This window comes from Notamacropus eugenii, chromosome 4 (genome assembly GCF_028372415.1).
Source record: "Notamacropus eugenii isolate mMacEug1 chromosome 4, mMacEug1.pri_v2, whole genome shotgun sequence".
Taxonomy (NCBI): Eukaryota; Metazoa; Chordata; class Mammalia; order Diprotodontia; family Macropodidae; genus Notamacropus; species Notamacropus eugenii.
Window position 1 is genome coordinate 52,691,697 of NC_092875.1, and position 25,282 is coordinate 52,716,978.

The 25,282-nt window shown below is 40.3% G+C and overlaps 1 long non-coding RNA gene and 1 pseudogene across 1 annotated transcript; one reads left to right on the plus strand and one right to left on the minus strand.

The window, feature by feature from the left end:
- The first annotated feature begins 479 nt into the window (after positions 1 to 479).
- LOC140499488 (ceramide synthase 4-like) lies at positions 480 to 24,951 on the plus strand (annotated as a pseudogene).
- LOC140499489 (uncharacterized) lies at positions 8,755 to 23,434 on the minus strand. The gene is made up of 5 exons (XR_011965464.1): positions 23,290 to 23,434; positions 19,598 to 19,677; positions 13,731 to 13,969; positions 11,949 to 12,150; positions 8,755 to 8,952 (listed from the first exon to the last, which is right to left on the minus strand). It is a non-coding gene; the product is annotated as an uncharacterized lncRNA (long non-coding RNA).
- Positions 24,952 to 25,282: the final 331 nt, after the last annotated feature.

Sequence of the window (25,282 nt, forward strand, 5' to 3'; positions counted from 1 at the left end):
TTCCTTTTCCAATCTTAGTCCCTTGTACTTTCCCCTACCTAGGCCCTCCCTCTCTGTGTCCCCTTCCAACCTTCTCAGTCTTAGCTCCACCTGGCTTTGGTCTTACCTAGGTTGTTCCTTAACTCTTGTCCCTGCCCTTCAGCCCCACCCCAACCCCCTGAACTGCTTTCCAGGAGTTTCTCCCTTGCCTTATGTGGTTTCCCTCTCTGGCCTTCCTCTGACCAGGGTCCTGATGATCTTTCTTTTCTATTCCTCTCCCTACCCTTATCTCTTCCTCCCACCTCCTCCCAATACTGGCTATTCCAGTGTTCTGTCCAAAGCTCTGAGTTCTTTCTTCCCTGGTCCCTTGCCTTCCACAACCCCAGGTACTGGCTCTTTACCAGGGTCCACCCCATTCCCTCCCTTCTTCCCCAGGAGCTGCTTCTGAGTGGCAAAGAAAGGGTTGTCTGATCTAATATGTCGTGTTTTTTTTCAGGAGAGGCCATCTTTCTACCTGGGCTAGAGAGACTCCCAAACTTAGAGCCTGTGCAGGGTGACCACAAGAAAGGTCTGCCCCTCAACATCTGTCCCTCTGTTTTTACTGCTCCAGCAGGTAAGTAACGCTCATTCATTTCCTAGTGTTTCAAGATTCTTCCTTAAGGGGCTGCTCCAGAACACATACATAACCATAACTTCCCTCCCTCTGCCTTTAGCTGTGATAACAAAAAGGTGATCAGCTCAGTCCTGTTCTGTTTCTTCTTGGAATAAAGGTCTCTGTTTCTCCCAGCCACATACTTTCATCACCCCTGTAACACACACACACACACACACACACACACACACACACACACACACACACACACACACACACACACTGTTCCTTTCCCAGTCTTGCAAGTTTCCTATTCTTTCTTTGTCTTATTTTTATGATTTCTGAATCTTTCATACACATACACACACAACGCAACACACACCAGTGTCACAGTACCCAATATCACAAATACACATCTCTTTTCACCCTTATGTGACACCCAGAAAAGGGAATGACTTGTTCATGACTGTCCAGGTAGCAAGCTAGGAACCAGAGTTTGAATATCTGGGGAGGTGTTACTTTCTAGACTAGTGGGATTTCTCATAGTTAGTTGTAGGTACAGGTTTCTAGTGCCCCCAGGTCTCAGCCGTGTCCCCCCATCTTTCCCCTCTTCCACCTCTGTAGCTAAAGAAAGTATGTGGAGCTGTCCCTCCAGTCACCTTATCCTTTATTTTCTCCCCCACTTCTTTACTTCTTTGATAGAGATCTGGGCATGAGAGAAAGAGAAAGCAAGTGACAGAGACACAGACACACAGAGCAAGAAAGAGAGAGAGAGAGAGAGAGAGAGAGAGAGAGAGAGAGAGAGAGAGAGAGAGAGAGAGAGAGAGAGCTAACAAGTGGTATTCCTTTGAGGGCAGGGTGACTGTGGTTTTTCATTGAGCCTAACAAGCAGAGTTGGAGTGGTAGGAAGGAATCTGTGCTTGAAGCCTGGAGACATGGGACTAATCCTTTTTTTTTTTTAAATTCTATTTTATTTTTAATTTCTGGAATAAAACAAGTATTTCCACAGCATAATAAAATAAAAAGATGATTGTATATGAAACTGTAATCTACCATATACAACTTGGTATTCCCTTCAAATATACAACAAAGACATCACGTTAGTTTCTTTTTTTACTTTCCTCTCCCCCCACCCCGTACTAGAGATGGCTATCGTTAGACACAAATAGTCTTTATACTTCTCCTTGTATTTCTTCTGGATCGTTCATATCAAAATTTCCATTGAGTTCTGGTCTTTTTATTACTAATACCCCAAAGTCTTTCAGTTCATTAGCTTTCCCTTTTTTTTTTTTTAAATTCAGGACTGCACTCAAGTCTGCCAGCTAAGTTATGCTTAGATGAAGCCCCAGCTCATTTGCTCTTCAAAATATGATATTCCAAGATCTAAGGTCTTTTAAAGTAGAAGCTGCTAGGTCTTGTGAAATCCAGAATGTATTTCTGCAGTATTTTTTTCTTGTTGTTTGAAATATTTTCCCCCTAACCTAGAAGTTTTGAAGCTTTGTTATGAAATTTCTATAACTTTTTTTCCTGGGATCTCTTTCATGTGGTTAACAGTAAATTTTTTCTATTCTACTTTACCTTCTTGTTCTAGAACTTCAGGGCAATTTTCCTTAACAACTTCTTGTAATATTATATCCAGATAATTTTTTGATCATAACTTTCATGTAGTTTTATAACTGTATCTCCTCAATCTCTTCTCCACTTCAGTTGTTTTTCTAATAATGTTGGAGATTCTCTTTTATTTTTCCTAGTTTTATTATTTCTTGGTGTTTGATAACTTCATTTGATTCCTCTTCCCTAATTCTAGTTTTCAAGGTTTCTTCCTTAATATTTTGTATCTCTTTTCCCAACTGGTTAACATACATTTCATAATTTTCCAGGATTATGTTTATTATTTTTCCTATTTTTCTCAACCTCTCTTATTTAATTTTTGAATTCCTTTTTTAAGTTCTTCCAAGAAGTCTTTTGGGGCTTGAAACCATTTGAATGGTCCCACTCTTTAGAGTGGAAATGGCTTTTTAAATCTCATTTTCGTCCGCTGCACTAGCCATTGAACCCTCCCCTGGAACAAAGAAATATAGTTAAGCAAAGTCTGTAGAGTCTGTTTGTTTTCCTTCAGTCATCCCCCACCTCTGAGTCGCATTCTCTGGGACCATTATTCCAACCTACTCATTTTACAGATGTGGAGAATAAGGCCCAGGAGACAATGAGTTGACAGAATATCAAATTGGAAGAAGCAACATATATTTGGAAGGAATTTCCAGTATAATATAGTCAAGAAATGGCTATCTAGCCTTGGCTTGAGGGCTCCCAAATAGGGAGAACCACTGTTTTTTGAGGCAGCCCATTTCACTTTCAGACAGTTGTTATTATGAGCAATTTTCCCCACCCTATCCTACCCCCACATTGGCCTCTTTGCAATTTTCACTCATTCTTTCTGATTCTGCCCTGTTAGGACAGACAGAATACACTTTTCCATTTGACAGTACTTCAAATAATGGGAGGTTATCACGTCTTCTCCAGCCTCCCCCCACCCAGTCTTCTCTACACTAAATATGCCCATTTCCTTCAATTGATTCTCATAGAGCCCTTGAATTCTGGCTACACTCATCTAAACATTCCAGTTTATTCATATCCTTCTTAAATTGTGGTGCCCCAAACCCCAGATGTTGTTTGACTAATGCAGAGTACAAAAGGCGTGTTAACCTCAGAGTTAATTCCTGGAAGATATATTTGTCTTGATGCAGACCAAGACTGGATTAGAATTTAAGAGGTTTGGTTTTTTGGTTGCCAGTTCACACAGATGAGAATTAAAGAAATTGCAGTTGACTTAAAAGCCCAGGAATAAACATTTATTAATAAGTACCTACTAAGTGCCAAGGACTTTACAAATATTATCTCATTTGATCCTCAAGTTTTAGCATTTGAGAAAACTGAGGCAGGCAGAGACTAAATGACTTGCTGAGGACCACACAGCTAGTAAATATCTTAGGACAGATTTGAACTTAGGTCTTCCTGACTCCAGGTCCAGTACTCTGTCCACTGTAGTACAAAGCTGCTATCAAATTGTGTTTCCCTCATCCTATAAATGTGGGGCTGCTATTTTGCAATTCAAGTACAAGACTCTGCCTTTAGAATTTCATCTTATTAAATATAACCCAATTACCTAGTCAAAGATCTTTGATCTTGACTGTCATTTACTGTGGTAGCTATCTCTTCCCGTTTTGTGTCATCTGAACAGGTGATAAGTATGCCCTCTTGGTTTTCATCCAACTATAAGTACCCTTTCTCTTCCCAGTACTCCACAAAAAATCAGCCAATAGCAAAGGGGGATGCCTCTTTATTTGCCTATTCTGTCACTGACATCACTGACATTCCTCTTTTCTGTTTTCTGTGGGCTATGGGTTGACTTTTTATATAGTACCAGGATGAAAGAAGGCACTCCTTGTAGTTTCTCATTGAATTTGTAGGCCATTATTTGTTCTGGTGTGAAATTCAGGGTTTTTTTTTTTTTTTTTTGCTAGAGCAGATATATGAGAGATGAGTGCCCTGCTTGGCCAGACATCCTTCCGCATATCTTAAATCACTTCTGACTGGATCATGCCCAAAGGCCCATTACAAAAAAATGGTTCTTTCTCTTAAGGAGCTTATATTCTGTTGGAAGCTGTGCTCATGCTCAGCATGGAGGGTGGAGGCATTTATCCCAGGTAAGGTAAATCAGGGTGTTTCTATGGAAAATAGGTGACCTCCTTCCCAGTGAGCAACCCCAGATACCTTCCCTGGTTGTATCACTCCCTGTCATTTGAGAAAATGGTCATTCCAAGGGAAGGAGGCACTTCTAAGGATGTTGTGGTCCCAGAAAATTGAGAACACTGGGCCCAACTCCCAGCCATTCTTTAGGAATAGGGCCTTAGAAGAATAAGGAGAGGTCACTGGGCAAAGATTGGGGGATTTCTGGGATGCCCTGAGAGGAAGTCTAGAGGGACAAAACTAGAAGGGTCCTCAGACTGACTCTTCCAACTCTGACCTAAAGCAGGAAGCTCCTTCTACATCACCGTGAAGTGAGCCATTAAGTCTCATTATCTAGCTAGAACTATTTGATTTCTCCATAGTCTCCCATTTTATGGCCTGGAATCCTCCCAGCTCTGTCATTCTATGTTCTAAGGACCCTCCCATCTCTACCATTCTGTTTTGAGCACCTTCCTAGCTCTTACATTTCATGAACTTTTAAAATTAAATTTCCTGTTTTGATCAGCAAAAATCCACCCTCTTTCTCTTCTATCCACTCCCTTATTGAAAAGAAAAGAAAAACAACACCCCTGTCACAAATGTATAGTCAAACCAAATGTCCACATTGTCTATGTCTAAAAAAACCCCTACTTATGTACATACACACACATGTATACATACATACTAATACATATGTGTTTATATGTGTATGTGTATATCACTCTGCACTCCATACTTCTCACCTATCAGGTGGAAGGTAGTATGTCTCATCATCTGTCCTGTGGAATCTTGGTTGGCCATTAGTAACCATTAGGATTGCAAAGTGTTTCAAAGCTGTTCATTTCTACGATGTTGTTGTCATGGTACCCATTATTCTCCTGGTTTTATTCACTTCATTCTGCATCACTTCATATGTCTCCTCTGGATTCTCTGAAACGATTTCCTCTATTGTATTATATAGCACAAGAACGATATATTATGTCCATATAGCACAAACGCAGTTGATTTAGCCATTCCCAAATTGATGTGCATCCCCTTAGATTCAAATTCTTTGCCACCTCAAAAATATCTATGTTATTATACATCCTTAGCTGAATTGGTTTTGCTTAGGATTGATCCATCCAATCATCTGCCCTCCCTCTAATTTCCCCCTCCCTTTTCCCCCCTTTCTCTCCTATATCCCTGTTGGGTGAAATGTATTTCTCTACACAACTCTCTGTATTCTTTCCTCTGACCAATTCAAGTGTCCCCCACTACCTTACTTTTTCCTCCTTACTCATAGAGACTTCTACTTGTATACCCTAATTTTGTCCGATAATTTCCCCTAACTTTCCTTTCCTTGCCTTCTTTCCAGTGAATTTCTCTTCTCCTCCCTTTCCATTCATCTTTTAATATCATTAAGACGTAACAGAATCACTCTCAGGCCTTCTGTCTAATTAGAATATCTCTATGATCCCTGGTGAGGATAAGATTTAATTGAGACAGGTGTCTTACCTAACCACATTAGAATGGAAGCAGTTCGTAGTTGTTTACTTCTTTATCATGGCTCATATGTGTTTACCTTTTTGTGTTTCTCTTAACTCTTATATCTGTACTTCAAAATTTCTACATCACTCGGACCTTTTCATTAGAAATGTTTAAACAGCCCTGTTTTATTAAAGGTCCACTTTCCCCCATAAAATTACTCAGTTCTCTAGGTAATTTGTTCTTGGCTGTAAGCTTGTATCCTTTGCTTTCTCTAATATCTTATTGAAACTCTCTACTCTTTTCTAATGATAACAGCTGAATCATGTGTGATCCTGACTGTGGATCCTTGTTATTTGATTTCTTTTTGACTTCTTGAAGGATCTTTTCTTTGACCTAGAAGCTCTGAATTTTGCCTATAATATTCTTGGGAGTTTGTATTTTTTCCCCCAGGAGATGACTGCTGAATTAGGTCAATTTCTGCTTTGGTGGTAGACGTCTAGGCAGTTTTCTTTTTAAAATTCCCTGAAATATGAAGCCTAGTTTCCTTTATTTTAATCATGGCCTTAAGGTAGTTCAATTTTTTTAAGTATTTAAAAATTTTCAATTTAAAATAAGATTTTAAATTTTTAAACTTCTAAATTTGAATTTTTCCTCCTTGATCTGTTTTCCAGATCAGTTGTTTTACTATAAGTTGCCTTAATTTTTCTAATATTTTTTTCAGTCTGTTTACTTATTAATATGACTTATTATTGTGTCATGAAATCATTTGGCTTCTATTTGTTCCATTCTACTTTTCAGAGAGTTTGTTGCTTGGGCAAGTTTTTATACTTTTTACATCAAGATGTTAGTTCTCTTTCTAAATCTCTCATTTCTTTTTCATTTTTTCCTCTAGTATTTTCATTTCATTTATACAAGCATTTTAAATACTCATTATAACTCTTGTTTCCTATCTTCCAGGAATCTTGGTTGACTTTGTGCTCACGCTATGTTTTTCTTTGTGACTTTGCTTATAGATGTTTTGCTGTCGTTTTCTTTAATGTCTGGAGTGTGCCTGTCGCCATAATGGCTTTTAATGGTGGGATTTTTTTCTTGTTTTTTTTCCAGTCTGTTTCCTGACTTCAGACTTTATATTAGGACTAGATTCTGGGTACTTCTGGGGTAATGTCTAGTCTGGTCTTTCTCCTGATTTCTTGAGAGCATTAAATGTTTTCAAGGACAGGTTAGGCTAGAGGCCTGCAAGCTTTCAGTACTTTCAAAATGGTTTATTTAGGGCAAAATCTGATCGCTACCCTTTTCACCTACTCTTATCTCTGCAAATTCCTGGCCTAAATATGGGTTTGAGCAGTAATAGACTGCTGTTGAACTCTGTCACTATCAGGCATCTAGGAAGTTTTTCTGGTTCAGAGTGATAGAAGTGCAGGATCCACTTTATTCTGGGATTTCTGTCCTCATTATTACTCTGCAAGTTTCAGATCGGGCTAGAAGATGTAACTGAGACTGTTTCTGGAGTTCAACTCCTGCTTCTCTCTGAACTTCTCCCTTCTTTAGTATACAACCCAGGGCCTATGAATGCTCTTTATCTGGAATGACACCCCTGAGTACAGGATCTTGTCTCCTCTGTACTGGATCTATGACCTAGAACTCAGTAGTGGATGAAAGTTTCCCAGTGCTAGTTGTTCTCACACCATATAATGCATCTGGGATCTCCACTTTTTGCACAGCTTTTTCTTCCTGAACTGGAGTGCTCCAAATGGTGTCCCCACCCCCATCCCCAGACCTGACCCTGTCTCCAGTGTCCATAGATCTCTCTGTCTCCATCTGACAACCTGGGCTGGAAAAGTGATATACTGCAACATCTTTTGTATTTCCCTATCTGGATTTGGCATTTTCTAGGTCTATTTGGCAGTATACTGTGCTCTGACTCCTCATTTCATATTCTAAGATCTTCCCAGTTCTGATATACTGCAGTCTTAAGTCTCTCCAAGCTGTCACATTCTCTGCTCTATGGTCCTCCCAATTCTGACATTCACTGCCCTAAGTTCCCTCTCTTCCTTGTGGTTCTGGGGTCTATTCTCTCTCATGGGAAGTGATTTACCCTGTGCCCCACAGCCCACATTCCTGGTCACAGAGTAGGTAGTTTTGGTCAGAGATGAGTTAGATAAAATAGATGCTAGACAAGGTCTGGGAAACGTAGGTGTCTTATGCCTAGGAAGATTCAGGTGATTTAACCTATATGTTAGAAGATCACTTAGTCCATACCTTCTCTGTGTCCTGGGGGGATCAGGTGCAATAAAAAGCAATCTGGACAGGAAGATCAAGTCATCTGGGTTCAAGGCCAACTCTGCCATTGACTGTGACATTGACCAAGCTATTTTGCCTCTCTGTACCTCAGTTTGCCCTCATGTAAAATGGAAGGGTTGAAGTGTTTGAAGGTTCCTTGTATTTATGACTTTTATTATGTATATGCAATTATTTTGTTTCCAAAATCAGCTCTCTGTGTACATTGATTCTCAGTTAACCAGAATTATTTCTAGTAAAGCTCTCAGTCTTTTTCTTACAAGATGATGGCCAGCCTGTACAACTGGTTTTGGAAGGCAGAGTACTGGCTGCCCCCTGGGCTCTCATGGACTGACTTGGAGGATTCAGATGGAGTTACCTACCCTCACTCTAAGGACCTGTGGATGGCTCTTCCCCTGACTTTTGCCTTAGTCCTCATCAGATATTGCTTTGAAAGGTGAGTGAACTGTGAGCTTCCCTCCATTCCTTTCCATTTTTAAGATCATTTTATTGATGATTTTTAAAAAATAAAATTACGGTCAGTTCTGGACAAATTCTTCCCCTCTCTCCAACCCTCCCCTGTCAGTTCATCAACAAGCATTTATTGAATACTTAATATGTGACAGGAACTACACTTAGTGCTAAATAAAAGAAAGAAGAGTACATGTTCCTTGCCCTCAAGGGCTCATATTTTAATGGAGAATATGTAGAATAGATGTGAGCTAGGGGCAAGGCCTTGACTGCATGGGGACCAGGAAAGGCTTCCTCAAGACAGTGGGATTTGAACTGATTGTTGATGAAGGCCAGGGAAGTCAGATTAAAGTGAGGTGCGAGAGAATTCCAGGCATTGGTGGACAACATTGGTGGACAACCAATGAAAAGTTGCAAAGTCAGGAGATGGGAGTGCTCTGTTTGAGGAACAAGAAAGAAAGCTTTGCTAGGATATAAGTAGGGTAGTAAAGTGTAAGAATACTGGAAAGATAAGAAGTGGCCAGATTATGAAGGACTTTAAAAGTCAAACACAGGATTTTATATTTGATCTTAGAGTTCATTGGAAGCCATAGGAATTTTTTCCGTACTAGGTTGATATGGTCAATCCCATACTTGAAGAAAATCCCTTAAGAACTGATGTAAAGTGAAGTGAGAAGAACCAGGCAATCAATTTATATGATAACAATAACATTGTAAAGACAAACAACTTTGAAACACACATACACACAGAAATCCTTTTCCAGAATGGTTGAACAAATTCATAGTCCCACCAATAATGCATTAGTATTCCTGCCTTCTCACAACTTATCCAACATAGACTATTTTCATAACTTTTCATCTGGATCTATTTTCTAAGGATTATGTTAAAAGTTGGAATTGCATTTACTTACATTTCCTTACCTTCCTCCTCCATCCCTCCCCCCTCCCGTACACACACAATTTGAACCAATCTTTCTTATGGCTCTTAGGAGTTAGCAGTTCTTTTGAAAACTCTTTGGTTATATGCTCTGATTACTTATCCTTTGGAAGATGGTTGTCATATATTTGTGATTGATAACTTGAATACTAGAATTTTATCATAGATATTGGCAATGTCTTTGATGCAAAGATCCTTTTCCACACCTCAGGTGTTTCTTAGGTTTAAATTTCCTTAATTTATTTCTTTGGTATAAATATTGACCTCTACCTCACAGCACTGTATGTGAGTGTTTTCTTTTTGACAAATTTTGCGATTTCATATGTAAGTTAGATGGCTGATTGGATAGGGAACTGGGCCTGGAGTCAGGAAGACCTAAGTTTAGATCCATTCTAGACACTTAAAAGCTATGTGATCCTAGGCAAACCATTAACCTCTGACAGTTTCCTTAAATATAAAATGGGAATAATAATAGTACCCTTGGGTTATTGTGAGGATGAAATGACTTTGTAAAGCATTTAGCATGGTGCCTGGCACATAGCAAGTATTTAATAAATGTTAAGGGTTAAGTGACTTGCCTAAGATCACACAGCTAGTAAATATCTGAGGCCAGATTTGAACTCATGAAGATGAGTATTCCTGATTTTAAGCCCAATGCTCTGTTTATTGTACCATGTAGCTGCCCAATACCTTTGCACAAAGAAATTAGTTAATAAATGCTCTCCTCTCTCTCTCTCTCTCTCTCTCTCTCTCTCTCTCTCTCTCTCTCTCTCTCTCTCTCTCTCTCTCATTCTTCCTGTCTCTCTTGTTTCCTCCTTCCCATTTAGAGGCCCCAGAACTGTGGCTAACCTGTTTACTTAGGCAATAGACCTATTTCCCTGACCCAATCAGAGAGATGTTCACAACTCACAAAGACTTCAAGACAAATAGACAAATCTTGTTTACATATGAAAACCTCATGATGTGTGACTACAATCTATGACTTTATCAAGTGAAATGGATTGAGAATTGAGCCTTCCCCCTCTTATATTTATACTAATTTAATCATAGGCTATTCCTATAGGCTTTCCCTGACCCTCGTAAGCATTTTTCTTAGTCCAGTCATGGAATATTATGGATGAGGAGTGAAGTCATTTCCCCAAAGTTCCACAGGCAGTGAGGAGCAGAGCTGGTATTTCACCCTAGATGCATAGACTTCAATGTCAGTCCACTTTCCACAATGCCAATCATTCAAAGTGGGTTTATGAGTTTCTTCCTCATAGTAAATATATGAGATTGTGCTATATAAATGTAAAGGTATATAAATAAGCTATGAGAAAAGGAGGGAAGCCTTATTGCATTATTCCCCTTCTTAAGGTCTGCACTTCAGCAAAACTGGATATAACCTTGTTTCCAAATAATCTTATACAATCCCACCTCCATGTCCATTCTCTTGGACATACCTTTGCCCCATTCCTAGAATGTCTTTATTTCTTCTCCACCTGTCAACCCAAATTTAATGCTACCTCCTGTAGGAAGACTTGTCTCATACCATCCCCACTCCAAACATTGGTAACGATAGTTTCTTATTGGGAGATGCCATTATTTTTTACTTCTTTGATGTATTTATACTGTATTACTATGTGATATTACGGATGTTGATGGGGACTTTAAAATCTTTGGTATCTGAGACAATATTTTACACAAAGCCTATGTCTCTCACTAAGCACAGGTCATTGCATACTTTGTTGCTGCAGCTGAGTCATTTAACTCATGTCCAACTCTTCATGACCTCGTTTGAGGTTTTCTTGACAAAGATACTGGAGTGGTTTGCCTTTTCTTCTCTAGCTCATTTTGCAAATGAGGATGTGAGGCACCAGGGTTAAGTGACTTGCCCAAGATCACACAGCTAGTAAATATCTGAGGCCAGATTTGAATTCATGAAGATGAGTGTTCCCGATTTTAAGCCCAGTGCTCTGTTTATTGCACCATGTAGCTGTCCACTAGCTTTGCACAAAGAAATTGGTTAATAAATGCTTTTTACATTTGAAATCAGAAGAATATTTGTGCTTTGGCACAGAATTTCAGGGGCTCCTTCTAACTCATTTGCAGGGCTATTCCTGTTCTCTTCATGATAGCCCATGGTTTAGTACCTAGGATGAGATCTCACAAAGGCCTTGGGCAAGTCACTTAACTCCAATTGCCTCATCCTGGGCCATCTCTAGTCATCCTGATGAATATTGGGTCACTGGATTCAGATGGCTCTGGAGGAGAGGTGAGGCTGGTGACCTGCACAGCCCTACCTCACTCAAAACAAAGTCAAGTGCAAGTCATGTCATTATTTCTCTGATGGCATGGTCTTCTCTGGCAACGAAGGAAGAAGAACACACACACATACACACACACACACACACACACACACACACACACACATGATTCTCCCTGCTCCCTCATAGATAGCCTCTTCATAATCTGCCCATTCCCACTCTCTATCTACTGCAGTCTGTATTAATTTACCTGGGGCAGGCCAGTTGGTGGGCAGAATGTGGCAGAGAGAGATTCCTCAAAGGGCTGGAGATGGAAGGAGAGAGGTTTATGGGTGTTCATTTCCTTCTGTCTCCCCTTACAGGACCATTGGGCTGTCTCTGAGCAGGGCCATGGGTGTGCATGATAAACTCAGGGTCAAGGTTGCCCCCAATTCCATCTTGGAGTCCTTTTTCTGGACAAAGAGTAAGAATCCCAAAGAGGTGAGCAGACCCAAGATTGGGTAATGTTAAGGATCCTGAAAGCATTAAGCCTCAATATGCTTCAGTAGGGCAATTCATGATGTTCAATGGTCATCAAATAAGAAGTAGGGGAGATTGGAGGGACTGAATATCTAGGACTGCCTCAAACATAACCTCTGTTTTCTTCTGTATTCCTTGTCACTCAGACGACTTCTGCCATTATCTCCTTCTATACCCCTATCTTACACAAAGAGGTAGCCTTATGTCTTACCAAGGCTAATCCCTCTACCTGCAAAAGCAGTCCTATTCCATCCTGTTGCTTCTAATAGATATTATCCTTACATTTTCATTTATCTTTCTTGTTCTTGTCTACTGGCTCTTCCTCCTCTACTGTCTACACATGTGCTCATGTCTCCCCCATAATCAAAAAACCCTCCCTTGATTCTCCTATCCCCAATAACTAATATCCCATATCTCTTCTACCATTTGTGGCTAAACTCCTTGAGAACCCCATCTGCAATAGATATCTTCATTTCCTCTCTCATGCTTTTTAAACTTCTTACAATCCAGCTTCCCACCTCATCATTGAACAGAAACTCCCTCTCTAAAATTATCAATGATCTCCCACTTGACCAACCCAATTGTCTCTTCTCAGTCCTAATTATTCTTGATCTCTCCTCAGCCTTTGCCTCTGTTGATCACCCTTTTCTCCTTAATCTTGTCTCATTTCAAGGTTTTGGGCATACCACAGTCTCTTGGTTCTCTTCCCACCTCTTTGACTGCTCCCTCTCAGTCTCCTTTGCTGAATTCTTATCCAGATCATGCCCTTTAACCATAAATGTTCCACATGGCTCTGTCCTGGGCCCTCTTGTCTTCTCCCTCTTACCTACTTCTTTCAGTGATCTCCTCAGCTCCTATGGCCATCTCTCTGCTCTTGATTCTCAGATCTATCTATTTTCTGTAACCTCTCTGCTGATCTCCACTCTTGCATTTACAACTTCCTTTTAGATACTTCAAAATGGATGTTCAGTAGGCATCCTGAACTCAATATATTCAAAACAATTCATTATCGCTCTCCCTAATCCTTCCTCCCCTCCTAACATCCATTTTATGGTCAAAGATACTACCATCTTCTCTGTCCTTCGGGATCTTCATGTAAATGTCATCCTTCTCTCCCCAATCTCTCTCACCTCTCACATTCAACTGGTTACCAAATGCCTGTTAATTTTACCTTTCTATTATCTCTCCAATAACCCCACTCTCTCCTCTGACAACGCCACTATCCAATTAAATGCCCTCATCACCTCACATCTGGACTACTACAATAGCCTCGGTGAATCTACCTATCTCAAGTCATTGCCCACTCCTATACATCTTTCACTCAGTGGCCAAAGTAATTTTTATCCTAAATCTCAGATTTGACCATGTTATCATCCTACTCAATAAATTGCAGGGGTTCCCTATATCTCCTAGGGTGAAATATCACATCTTCTGTTTGGCATTCAAAGTCTTTCATAAGCCTCATAGACCCACCCCTTTCTAGTCTACTTATACCTTATGATTCTTGACATACTCTTTGATCCAATGGCACTGGTCTTCTTGCTGTTCTATGAACTATTCACTCCGTCTTCCAGCTTTGGGCATTTTCTCTGGCTGTCTCCCATAATTGGAATGCTCTCCATCCTTGACTCTGCTTTCTGGCTTCCCTGAAGTCTCAGCTAAAATCTCCATTCCTCTTGTCTTCTGATGTTCTCAGGATGATCTGAGTCACCTTGCCCACCAGTGTGGTCTCTCAGTAAGGCAGATCCAACGCTGGTTTCGACACAAGAGAAAACAGAAACAACCATTACTGCACAAGAAATTCTGTGAATCCAGGTAATCTGGGAAGACCTGAGTGACACCTGATCCAAGGGGATCCAGGTTGGGGTCAGGGTGCTATGCAATCAGGTGTGGCTGGCAAAGCAGCAGCCCTGTATGTCTATTTGCTAATACACCCTACCCTTTGTCAGTTGCTCCTTGTATTCATTTCATCATCTCACCCCCTCCCCTATTCTCTGTTTTCAGTTGGAGATTTTTATTTTACCTTTTTTCTTCCTTTGGTGGCATGTTCATCCTCTACAAGGTGAGTATATCTTATTCTATCCTTATCACATGTGGCTTCCTTCCCTTTTCTCTCTTCATTCTGTCCATTCCTGTCCTCTTCTGACCTCAATTTTCTTCACATTCTTTGTTCTTTTTATCTTTCTTTAACCTCTCTCCTTTCTATTTCAATCTGTCCCCTCTTTCTCCGTATTTCCATCCCCTTTTTGCTGTTTATCTTTCTATCCTTTTATCCCTTCTATTCTTTCCTCTTTCTTTTTGTCCCCTCATCATAATGTCCTCTTTGTTTCCTTATATGCTTGTCTTTTTGTCTGTTCTGTACTTTCCTTCTCACCATTCTTTTTTGTCCTTATGCTCTTCATCATTCACTCTCCATCTTCACATACTTTTTAGTTCTCAACTTCTCTTATCTTCTTAAGCCCCTCTCTTCTCCTCCATCTTGTATTCTTTATCCAGCTGTCTCCTTATCATCTCCATTCTCATCCTCTTAATTTCTCTCTATTCCCTTCTGTTTCTCTCTGCTGTCTATTTCCCCCCACCCCTTGCTCCTGGCCACTTTTAACTCTCTCTCTGTACCTTTACTTCTCTGCTTATTTCATTGTTTCTTTGTCTTTCTCCATCCCTACTTTTCTTACTGTCTACACTGAATTGTTCTCCATCATCCTATACCTTTGCTTATAGTTTCTGTGGGGTAGAGCTCTCCAGGATCCTGTGCCTGAACTAACCAATCTGACCAACAAACAGAATTGATAAGAATTCTGAGTCAGATATGAACAAGAACACAAGCCATGAGACTAAAGCACTAAACCAAAGTGATGGGGGAGTAGCATCATTGGATGCTACATAAGAACATAGGAGGAACATAGGAGAAAGAAGACAGAGAGAGGCCAACAAGATAAGTGTTTGGTTTAGTTAAGTGCCCAGACTGATTTATAGGACTCCAATTGGCATGTGTACAATTTGACCAATGCCTTGTTAGGCAGGTGTCCAATTTAAGGGGCCACTCTAACACTGCACCTACCTCAGGCTATATCAGAGAAAACACAGGGAACAAGTACTGATAACACGGAATGAAGGGGGGACAAGAGCAAGAATCTAGGGTCAACACTTTCCTCTGACTAAAGGTTTTCTTGCCATGTATGACTTTGTCATGACGTGGGCAGAGAATAAAAGTGGAGGGGGCAAGATAGTGAAAGGCAGTGAAGATGAGCTGAGATCATTCCTATTGCATGCTGGGAGATTCCTGAAGAAAGATCAAAATTATGGGACAGAGTCCTTGTCTGTAGGGCCTGGCATTGCTGGGGGTAGTTTCTAGGAAATTATCCCTTGTTTCTTCCAGGAGCCATGGTTTTGGGAACCTAGACTATGCTCGGAGGAATACCCCAAACATGTGAGTATTTCTAGGGAAAAGGTGGGTGTCAGAGTTGACCAAAGAAGTTTACCAGGAGGTAAAGTAGGTACCATGGAGAATCACAGAATCTTAGAATTAGAATCAATTAATCATTAGGCATTTATTAAATACCTACAGTATGCCAGATATTACTTAATGCCCAGGGGATGCATAGACAGAAATGAAACTATCCGTGGTCTGAAAGAATTTACATTTTGTCCAAGGAGACAACATATACACATATATGTAATAAGTTTATGCGATGAGATTGCACTTGTGGTCTAAGGTTTAGTGAACTGTTTGGTATTATGACATTAGTTGACCATCATGCCCACCCTCCTACTGTTCATTCATCCTCTATAGATATTCTAAGGTAACCAAAGTATGCCCTGATATTGCCATAGAAATGAAAAGAAATACATATTACATTAATCAATTGGGTTTGACACCATCCCAATTTATAAACAAAATGGAAAAAACCTTTTCTCAGGTAAGTTTTCTCTTTCTATTTCTCCCTTTCTTTTCCTTTTTCTCCCTCATCTTTACTCTCAAACCCTTTAGACTCATAGATTAAAATAATAACTTTGTAAGTGCTCATGTAATTAGCAAATTAATTTTATAATGTATCCACAATAAGTAAAGTTTACAACCAAAGTGATCTCTGAACTCTTCAAAAGGAGGGAATAGAACCTTGTAAAAAAAGGTTTTCATCACCATGGCTACTGGTCCCTTCTTATTCAGAAAAGAGTTCTTTCAAGATGGTGAAAGAAATTCAGGCTTAGAATGAAGCATATGACTTCAAGAAGAGAATTGAAGTTTTGGGTTTGAAAAAAAAAGGATATGATCACAGAAGATGTTATAAGAATTCACATTGAATGACTAGAGCATCCACACCTCTCTCACATATTCAAGGATTTTTAGTTAAGTAAAGAAATTTCATACTTCTGAGCCATTTACATCCCATCCACATTGCCAGGGGGTAAATTCAAACAGAAGCTGAATTATAGCTATGGATAGCAGCATGTATAGTCTTTATTCAAGGAGATTTTGTTGGTTGTGGTACATATAAATATATTATGATAAATATAAATAAATCCAGAGTAGTTTAGGGAAGGTGGGAGGACTGGCAGCTTTAGAAATTAGAAAGTGACTTTAGCCAGAAGAAAGGATTTGGCTGAGTCCTGAAGGAAATAAGGAACTATGTGAGACAGAGGTGAGGAGTCAACAATGATGACAAAGTTAATAGCACATTTGATAGGAATAGGGATATTCAAAAGAGGGGTGGATTTTGGCAAAAAGATACTGAGTTTCATTTTGAATATGATGAGTTTCAGATTCCAGGGGACCTTTAGTCTGAAGGGTCTAATAAACAAGTAATCAAACAGAATTGGAGTTTAGGAAAGATACTAGTTCTGAGGATATAGATTGTTGAGTCATCTGTGTAGAGATGAAAATTAAACCCTTGAAAGCTGAGAAAGTCAATAATGAAGAGCATGTAGAGAGAGAAGAGGGTCCAGGGACAGAGCCTTGGTGGTTACCCACAGTTAAGTATTTTGACATGGATGTTGGATCCAATGAGAAAATACGCTAACATAACTTCTTCCAGCCCAGATCTGCACAAAAATCTCACAAGAATCCCACAGGCAGTAGGAAGGGGAGTCATCAGAAAAGTTTATGTCATCAGTTTCCAAAAAGTAATGAGAGTTAAACCAGAGACACATAGTCTGCTGCTCTATCCGGTATCAGCAAGAGAGTAGACCTTCTGAGAAAGACCCAGAGAGGTCATTAAGGCCCAGTGTGGGAACCTTTGAAGCTTCTGGGATTATTGTAGTAACCAGAGTCATGTGACATAGAAGAACCCAATTGCTCAGGGAATCTGAGATCCCAAGTGTCCCTTCAGAACCTAATGTCTTCTATGAGTATTGAAGGGATTAAGTAAGAAATACTGAAGGCCTGGAGGTCTTGTTCTGTTCTGCTCTGTTCTGTTCTGAGGGTGTCAAGAGGAGAAAGAGTACATAGAATGTACTAGTAGGGAAAGATAGAAAATGGGATAGAATTCGGCTGTTTCTCATAATTGAGGTATGTGAGAAGAAGGGTATATACATGGAGGAAGTGGGGAGCAGGCATAAGATGAATTCCCATCTTATCTGAAATCACTGAAGGAGGATTGAACATGTGCATACACAAACTGATATAGAAATTCATCACATCCAACAGGGAAAAAAGTGGAGATAGTGAGAAAATAGTTTATATGGGAAGATGATATTGGAGGAAAAAAAGTCACAAAACAAATTCAAATCCAAAGAGAAGATTTGGGGGTGAGGGAAAAAGAAAAGCAAAGACCTATTATCTAAGAAGGGAACTACCAAGTTGGAAATGGATGAATAAATTGTGAATGTAATGGTACATTTTTGTGCCTTGAGAAATGATCAAAGAGCTGATTTCAGAGCATCCTGCACACTATGGGCTCATGCAGAATGAGATCGTTTCTTCAATCAGAAGGCCAATTTATACAAGGACGATAAGGTTGTAAATAAAAACAACTTTGAAAACCTTAAGACCTCTGGTCAGTGAAATGACAAACCATTTCTTCAGAAGATCTATGATGAAGTATAACAAAAATTGTGTTCATCCTATATTTTCCAAGACCATGACATCAGAGAAGTGATGACACAACTTGCACTTTGTTTTGACTAAGGGAGGGCTGTGCAAGGTCACCAACCTCACTTTCTCCTCCTAAGCCATCTGGATCCAATGACCAGATATTCATCAACATGACTGGAGATGGGCCCAGGATGCAATGTGAGACCTTGACCTTTTGGGCCAAGGTCTTTTCAGGTACTCACTAAAGTAAGTAAGTACATAAGAGAAAGTAGTATGGGACTAATATGATTTCGCTAGACCTGGACACTCTGGTTCTTTTAGTATAGCTTAAGACCCTACTAACTCTGAATTGCCACACCACACTATTGAAACAAATTGGAATTGCAGCCTACCAAAATCTTCACTCTTTTTTCAGACAAAGTCCTCTCATGCTATACTTGAAAAGGTGATTTTTTTACACCAAAGTATAAGACTTTATCCCTATTGAGTACCATCTTATTAAATTTAGCTTATTGTTCTAGTCTGACCTTTGAATAATATCATCTAGCATATTAACTGTCCTCCTCAACTTTGTGTTATATAAAAAATTTATATGTGTGACAGAAAGGAGGTGGACTCAGGGAGAAAGAAGAGACATCGATTGGGACATGGCCACCTTGTGGATTTGTTTGCTTATTTGTTGCTTATTTGGATTTGCATGCTTATTTGTTGAAAGAGCTCTCTCTCTCTCTCTCTCTCTCTCTCTCTCTCTCTCTCTCTCTCTCTCTCTCTCTCTCTCTGTCTCTCTGTCTCTCTCTCTCTCTCTGTCTGCCTGTCTCTTTCATTTCAGGGATGGAATGAAATTGAAAGAGTTATCAATAGTGACAAAATAAGAGAGCATTTGACATTAAAAAAACCTGCATAGAAAGGAACTGAAGGAAACGAAATCAGGGTAATTCTGAAAAAGGTGGAATCATATATATATGTATATATATCAAAAATGAAGCAAGCAGATTAAATGGAGATACACCACATCATTTTTAGTTCTCATTTGTGTTCTGCTGCATATATGGGAATGATTTGTAGTGGCTTTAATTTAAGAATAATTTTTAAAAATAAATTCTGTTATTCCTCTGATTGATTAGAAGTTCAGAAAACTAGTTCAGAACTAGAAGTTCAGAAAAAAGAAATGAGTTAATCTGTTAATATCTGACATGGAGAAAATTGGTTCTAGAGGTTTTCTGACCATGAAGTTCAACCCATTATGGGATTCTTGGTTTCAGGGAACATGAATTCATGATCAATTTCTCTTTATCTTTGATTTTGGTATTTTTCTTAACTCCATCTTACCCCCTGGTTATACCAACCTCCAGCCTCTGCAGCTTGACTTATATTGGTGGTTCCTCCTGGAGATGGGCTTCTACCTTTCCTTGTTGGTGACTCTGTTCTATGATGTGAAGAGGAAGGTGAGTGTGATGGGAACACAGGCTTTGGGGAAAGGCCTTGACTCTCCAGACAGAGTGAGAGAAGGCCACCTTTCAATCGCTACCTTCCTGAGCAAAGGATCAGTCTTAGTCCTGACTCTGAAGGTCAACAACTGGAGCCAGTAACTGTTTCCTCTTTTGGATGCAAACAAGGGCAGGCATAGTCAGCTTAGGCTTAGCATACTCTCTTAGAGAATGAATCAGTGGATTCTTGAGCTCAGATACCAATTCATTTTAGTGCAACTCAACAACTAGTTTGTATCCTCTATAACTCCTCTTATCAGGTCCAAGTCACATCAGATCTTTACTCTCTCTCTGCCATGTTGTCCCTCTTCCCTACCTCCTCCACCACAACTATGAAAGTTTCTCCTTCATTTTCTCACTTCTTTCTCACTGGAAGTGTTTCTACCTACCCTTGGCAGAAGTCTTCCTTCCTATATGGGAGGATGCTCATGTTGTCAAGATGGAAGTCTCAGGAGAGGAGGTGTATGCCCTCCCAGACTAAAAGTAGAAGTACTAGGAAGGGTTGTTGATCTAAAATGTGGGTCAAGGTGTACTAACCCTGAAAAGGCCAGCTTCTTTTGGGACGTTCAGGAGGTCCTGACCTCATCATTGCCTTCCTCTTACTAGGACTTCAAGGAGCAGATCATACACCACTGTGTTGTCATTGTCTTGATATTCTACTCTTATTCTACCAATTACCTGCGTCATGGTGCCTTGGTGCTGCTGCTCCATGATGTGTCAGATGTCTTACTGGAGGTGAGTGAGCCTAGCCAGGAGTTCTTGTCTGAGAAAGTGTTGCTGGGATCAACCTGATCTCCTGGGAACCTTCTATGTGCAAAGAATGTGACTCCAGAGCTGTTTCCAGGTGCTTCCATTCCCACTACACTCCAGTAATCAGTCATCCTGCTTCATTATCTTGACATTATGGTTACGACATCTGCCATGATTCTATGATTCTTTTACTTGTGCTCAGAAGCAAGGAGTTTGCAGGAGGGAAGGATGGTGTTTAAAAAATCTAGGTTAGGGACTTCAAGCAGGGGGAGTCAAACAGGGTTTTGATAGTTCTATAGACCTACACAGGACATAGAAACCCTGAATAACATGGATAGAGGAATCAAAGGCAATTTAGCAGATGGGAAGCATGGTGAAATGTTAATAGGGAGGGGGAGTGTCAACAGGTTGTAAATCCATCAGTATCCCTAAAGATCTCTATAAGGGTGGAGGATTAGTAGGGAGAAGTTCCCCACTAGACATCACAGAACCAGCCTCAGGAGCACAAGATGGAGATATGTGGCTATACTTTTGGTGGAAAAAACCTTGTTTTTTCAAATGTACCTTGTAAGTTCACAGGATGACATGACAATGAAAATAATTGAATTCCAAGGGGCCCAGTGTCCTGAATAGAGAGGTAATAATTTTCCTGGCCTCTGCCCTGATATAATAGCAAAGACCCTGACATACACTGAAGGGCCAGCTGTACAGGTTCTTAGATCTACTTTTCTAAAAGGAAAGTAACTTTTGAGGGGTCAATAATCTATTTTAATCAAGCACATATGTCATTCACTCATTACAAGGGAAAAAGTCAGCACTCTGAACTTCACAGAAAATACAAAGAAATAATGACCAACAGACAGGGTTTCCAACTGTCTGACCATAAAAAATACATACATCACAGATCAATAGATAGATCCAACTGTCTGACCATTACATACATACATTGTTACCAGAGAGAGAAGCATCAACATCTGGGTTTTCAAAGCTGGGGGGCTCCTTAGCTGCTACCCAGAGTCTCATCTGGTCAAACAAACACTTCAAATGAGTAAGCCCCAAAGCAAAACTTCACCTCAGAGTACATATACACTTTTCAGAACCAGAGGACATCACAACCCTTGAGAACAAGAGCCTCATTAGAAATTAATAAAAGATATGAGCCTTCCTACAAAGAAAATCTCCCCTAATCAAGCTTCCCTTAATAGGCAGGCCTATTAACATAATTAGCATTACACCTGTCCAGGCCACATTGTTTTGGAAAGATGGAGATGTGTCATCAAGAAGGCATCTTAGGGAAAGAGTCATGAACTTCCAGAAAAGGTTAACCAGGATATAGAGGGGACTAAAACTCATGCCAAATGGGATGTTTGACTTGGAGAAGAGGAAGATTGAGGTTGGAGGTGGAGAGGGAAAGAAAGACTGATTTCAAGTGTTTTCAGGGTTGTCACATTAGAATGACTAGATCTAAATAAATATTTCATAATGATCAGAAGTAACTAAAAGTAGAATCAACTGACTCTGGGAAGTCATGAGTTCCCCCATCATTAATGGTCTTCAAGTGGCTACTGGATAATTATTGGCTGAGGAGTCACAGTGCGCATTCCTAGTCAAGTATGGGTTATAGCAGATGCCTTTTGAGAACCTTTTGAACTCCAAAATTGACCTATGTTTTTCTCCCCTCCCAGGCTGGTAAAATGTTTAACTACGCAAAGTGGAAATATTCCTGTGATATAACCTTCTTCATCTTTGCCGTGGTGTTTTTTGTTAGCCGACTTATCCTCTTTCCAACCAAGTGAGCCTGGTCCGTGAAAATGAGGTGGGGTGGGTGAAGGAAAGGGGGAAGTTTTCTGAGCCAAGAGGGTGAGGGGCACTGGGGACCTAAATACTTTTCATTTAGGGTCTTATGGTGCCTAGAGCTTATTCCTTCCACTCCAAGTATTTGATTTCTTCTATGTATGGGAAAGACAGAATGGTGACCCCATTAGAATTGGAGGGACTGGAGGTCCTTTCAACTGGCTGTTTCCCCATTCCTAGAGGCCCCATCTAGGAGGCCTCTAGGTGGGGAGCTCTCTTTCTGATGTCAAAGAGCAGTCTAGAAGTCACACCTTTTCAGTGTTCAAGGGACCAGTTCTTCATTACCTGAATCATTCTCTCTTGTAGAGTCATCTACAATACCTATCATCACTACCAATCCTACTTCCAGCCCTACTTTGGATTCTATTTTATTAATGGTCTCCTGATGGTTCTGCAAGTTCTCCATGTCTTCTGGTTTTCCCTCATCCTTCGCATGCTCTTTAAACTTATTTTGGTTCAAGGGGTATGTATTGAATTGCTTTTGATCTCTTTGTGACCTTGAGTCACCTGGCCTGTTGTCTTAGAGTTTCCCATTCTGAGAAGCACAGATGAATAGGATACCTGCTTCCAGATGTCTCTGCAACTGTGACAGACACTGAGTTGGTGGTGAGGGTGGGGTACAATGGTGTGCTGAAGAAGGGCATGGAGAATGAAAGATCAATTTTGTCATACTAGTGCCAATAGGTATCCAAGCTGTACTGGAACAGGGTCTCATTGAGGACCTTGCTTTTTCTTCTTTTTCTTCTTGGTCTTCTTCTGTCTTTTTATCTAACCCTCTCAATTTTCCGATCTCTTTCTTTCTCCTCTCTGTCTCTCCTGATCCCTCCTTGACTCTGTCTTACTCTTTCCTGTCTCTCTTTCATTCCTCATCTCCTACCTCCCTGACTCTCTCTAAATTCCTTAATCCATCTTTCTTTCCACTTTTCCCTACCATTTTTTTTCTGTACCTCTGTGTTTCTTCTTGTCCCTATATCTTGCTCCTTGTTGTCTTTCTGGTTGCTTTTCCCTCCATCTATGCCCAACTTCTTCCCATATGTTTATACTTTCTCATTTCTTGGCCTTTTATTCTCAGGTGCAGAATGATGTAAGGAGTGACACTGAGGAACTGGACACAAGTGATGATCAGTCAGAGAAGGGAAAGCAGATGAATGACAAGCTCCAGACCAATGATGTCATAGATGCATGCAGTTTCCCCAGATTCCGGGGTGATAGGCAGAATGAATCCTGCCAGCTGACAGGGCATGTCCCAGAAACATAGCTTAAACTAATGAGGGGCCTGCTGCCTGACAAAGGAACTCTGAATGACTCGCTCTTGACCTCTTGAAGACTCAGTCATTATGGACATCTCCCAGTGGTTGAGTATGGACTCCAAGGGACTTGATCTGCACTGGTCCAGCACTTGGAGCCCTTTACTTAAGTTTTCCCCCCTCTTTCTGTCCATTCCCATCTCTACTTGACCTAGCAAAAAAGGGAAGGAAGGAGTCTCCACAAAGGATTTTACTAGGTTTAATGATACCTCTATTGAAAGTCTTTCTTCTGATTCAGTGCCCCAGACTTGCTGTTGAGTTTGTCTTGATTGCTTAGAAGGCCAGAATTTGAGAAGTACTGAGGATGGGCTAGGGATTCTCTAGGCTTTTGGTTTATCAAATTTGGTTTATCAAATCTAAAGAAAGTTACCCAAAAGCCACCCCCACATCACCGTAAATGTCAGACAAGCTGCAGTAACTGGATGCCCCCTAAGACAATGAAAGTGGCCTGTGTTTGTAGCTCTAAGGTTGGACAGGGCTAAACAGTCTATAACTCTTCTCCTCATCCCAACCTGGAACATTCCCCCATCAGACACTAGGGTATAAAAGAAAAAGAATGGAGATGTGGAACTGGGGCTTCCCCTGACTGAGAGAGAGCAATAAAATTTGAATGGAGTAGTATTCATTGTATCTGAGCCACTGGCCTCCCCCTTTCAGCTCATCCCCCATTTATCACTCATCCTTATCACTCTCTTTACCTCCTCCATGCTTGTCTTAGACACAGAATTCCAGAATCTCAGAAGTGAGAGGAAGGTCAAAAGGTATTCAGTTGAAGTCCTACCTGAGCAGACTGAGGACCTGAACATGTAATCATCTAGTATCTGCTTGAACACCTCCAGAGATGGAGACTTTACCTACTATGTTGATAGACCATTCTAATATTGGGTAGCTCTAGTTAATACATAGTTTAGCAATTCGTTTCTATGCTAACAACTAATGTTGACTTTTGAACCTAGAGGTTGGGGGGGTGGACTACAAACTCTCCTCCACTGGTGCCCCCTTCTCTGGACTCAGGTGGGTATTGATTGAGTTCAGTTCCTGAGGTCTAAGACTCAAATGAAAAGATTTAGGGTCCTATTCTCTCATTTTTTGCTTATTATGTCCCTCTACCCTAGTGCCCCAGGAAGATTTACTTAAAAGTTTGAGTCTGACTCATGTTTAGGATCACCCCCAAAAGTGGAACAAAAGGGTTCTCAATGTACAATATAAATTAGGCATAGTGAACATGTTTATTTCCATCATACAAAAGAAAGGCTTAATAATAAAAAATAAGACATTGAAGCATGGGTTAACAAAACTTAAAACAAGCACTAGAGTAAGTACTGTTACACTCTCTCAAGTGGCCAAGATTTAAAATCACCAAAACAATTCATTTAGTGGGACTACTAAATGGTCATTTTATGTTTCACCTTTGTCCTTCACTAACCAATAATTTCTTTTCTTTTTTATGAATTTATTTGTTTTTAGTTTTTAGCATTCATTTTCACAATATTTTGAGTTCCAAATTTTCTCCACATCTCTCCCCTCCCCACACCCCAAAACACTGTGCATTCTGATTACCCCTTCCCCCAACTGGCCCTCCCTTCTATCACACCCCCCCCTTCCCTTATCCCCATCTTCTCTCTTTTCTTGT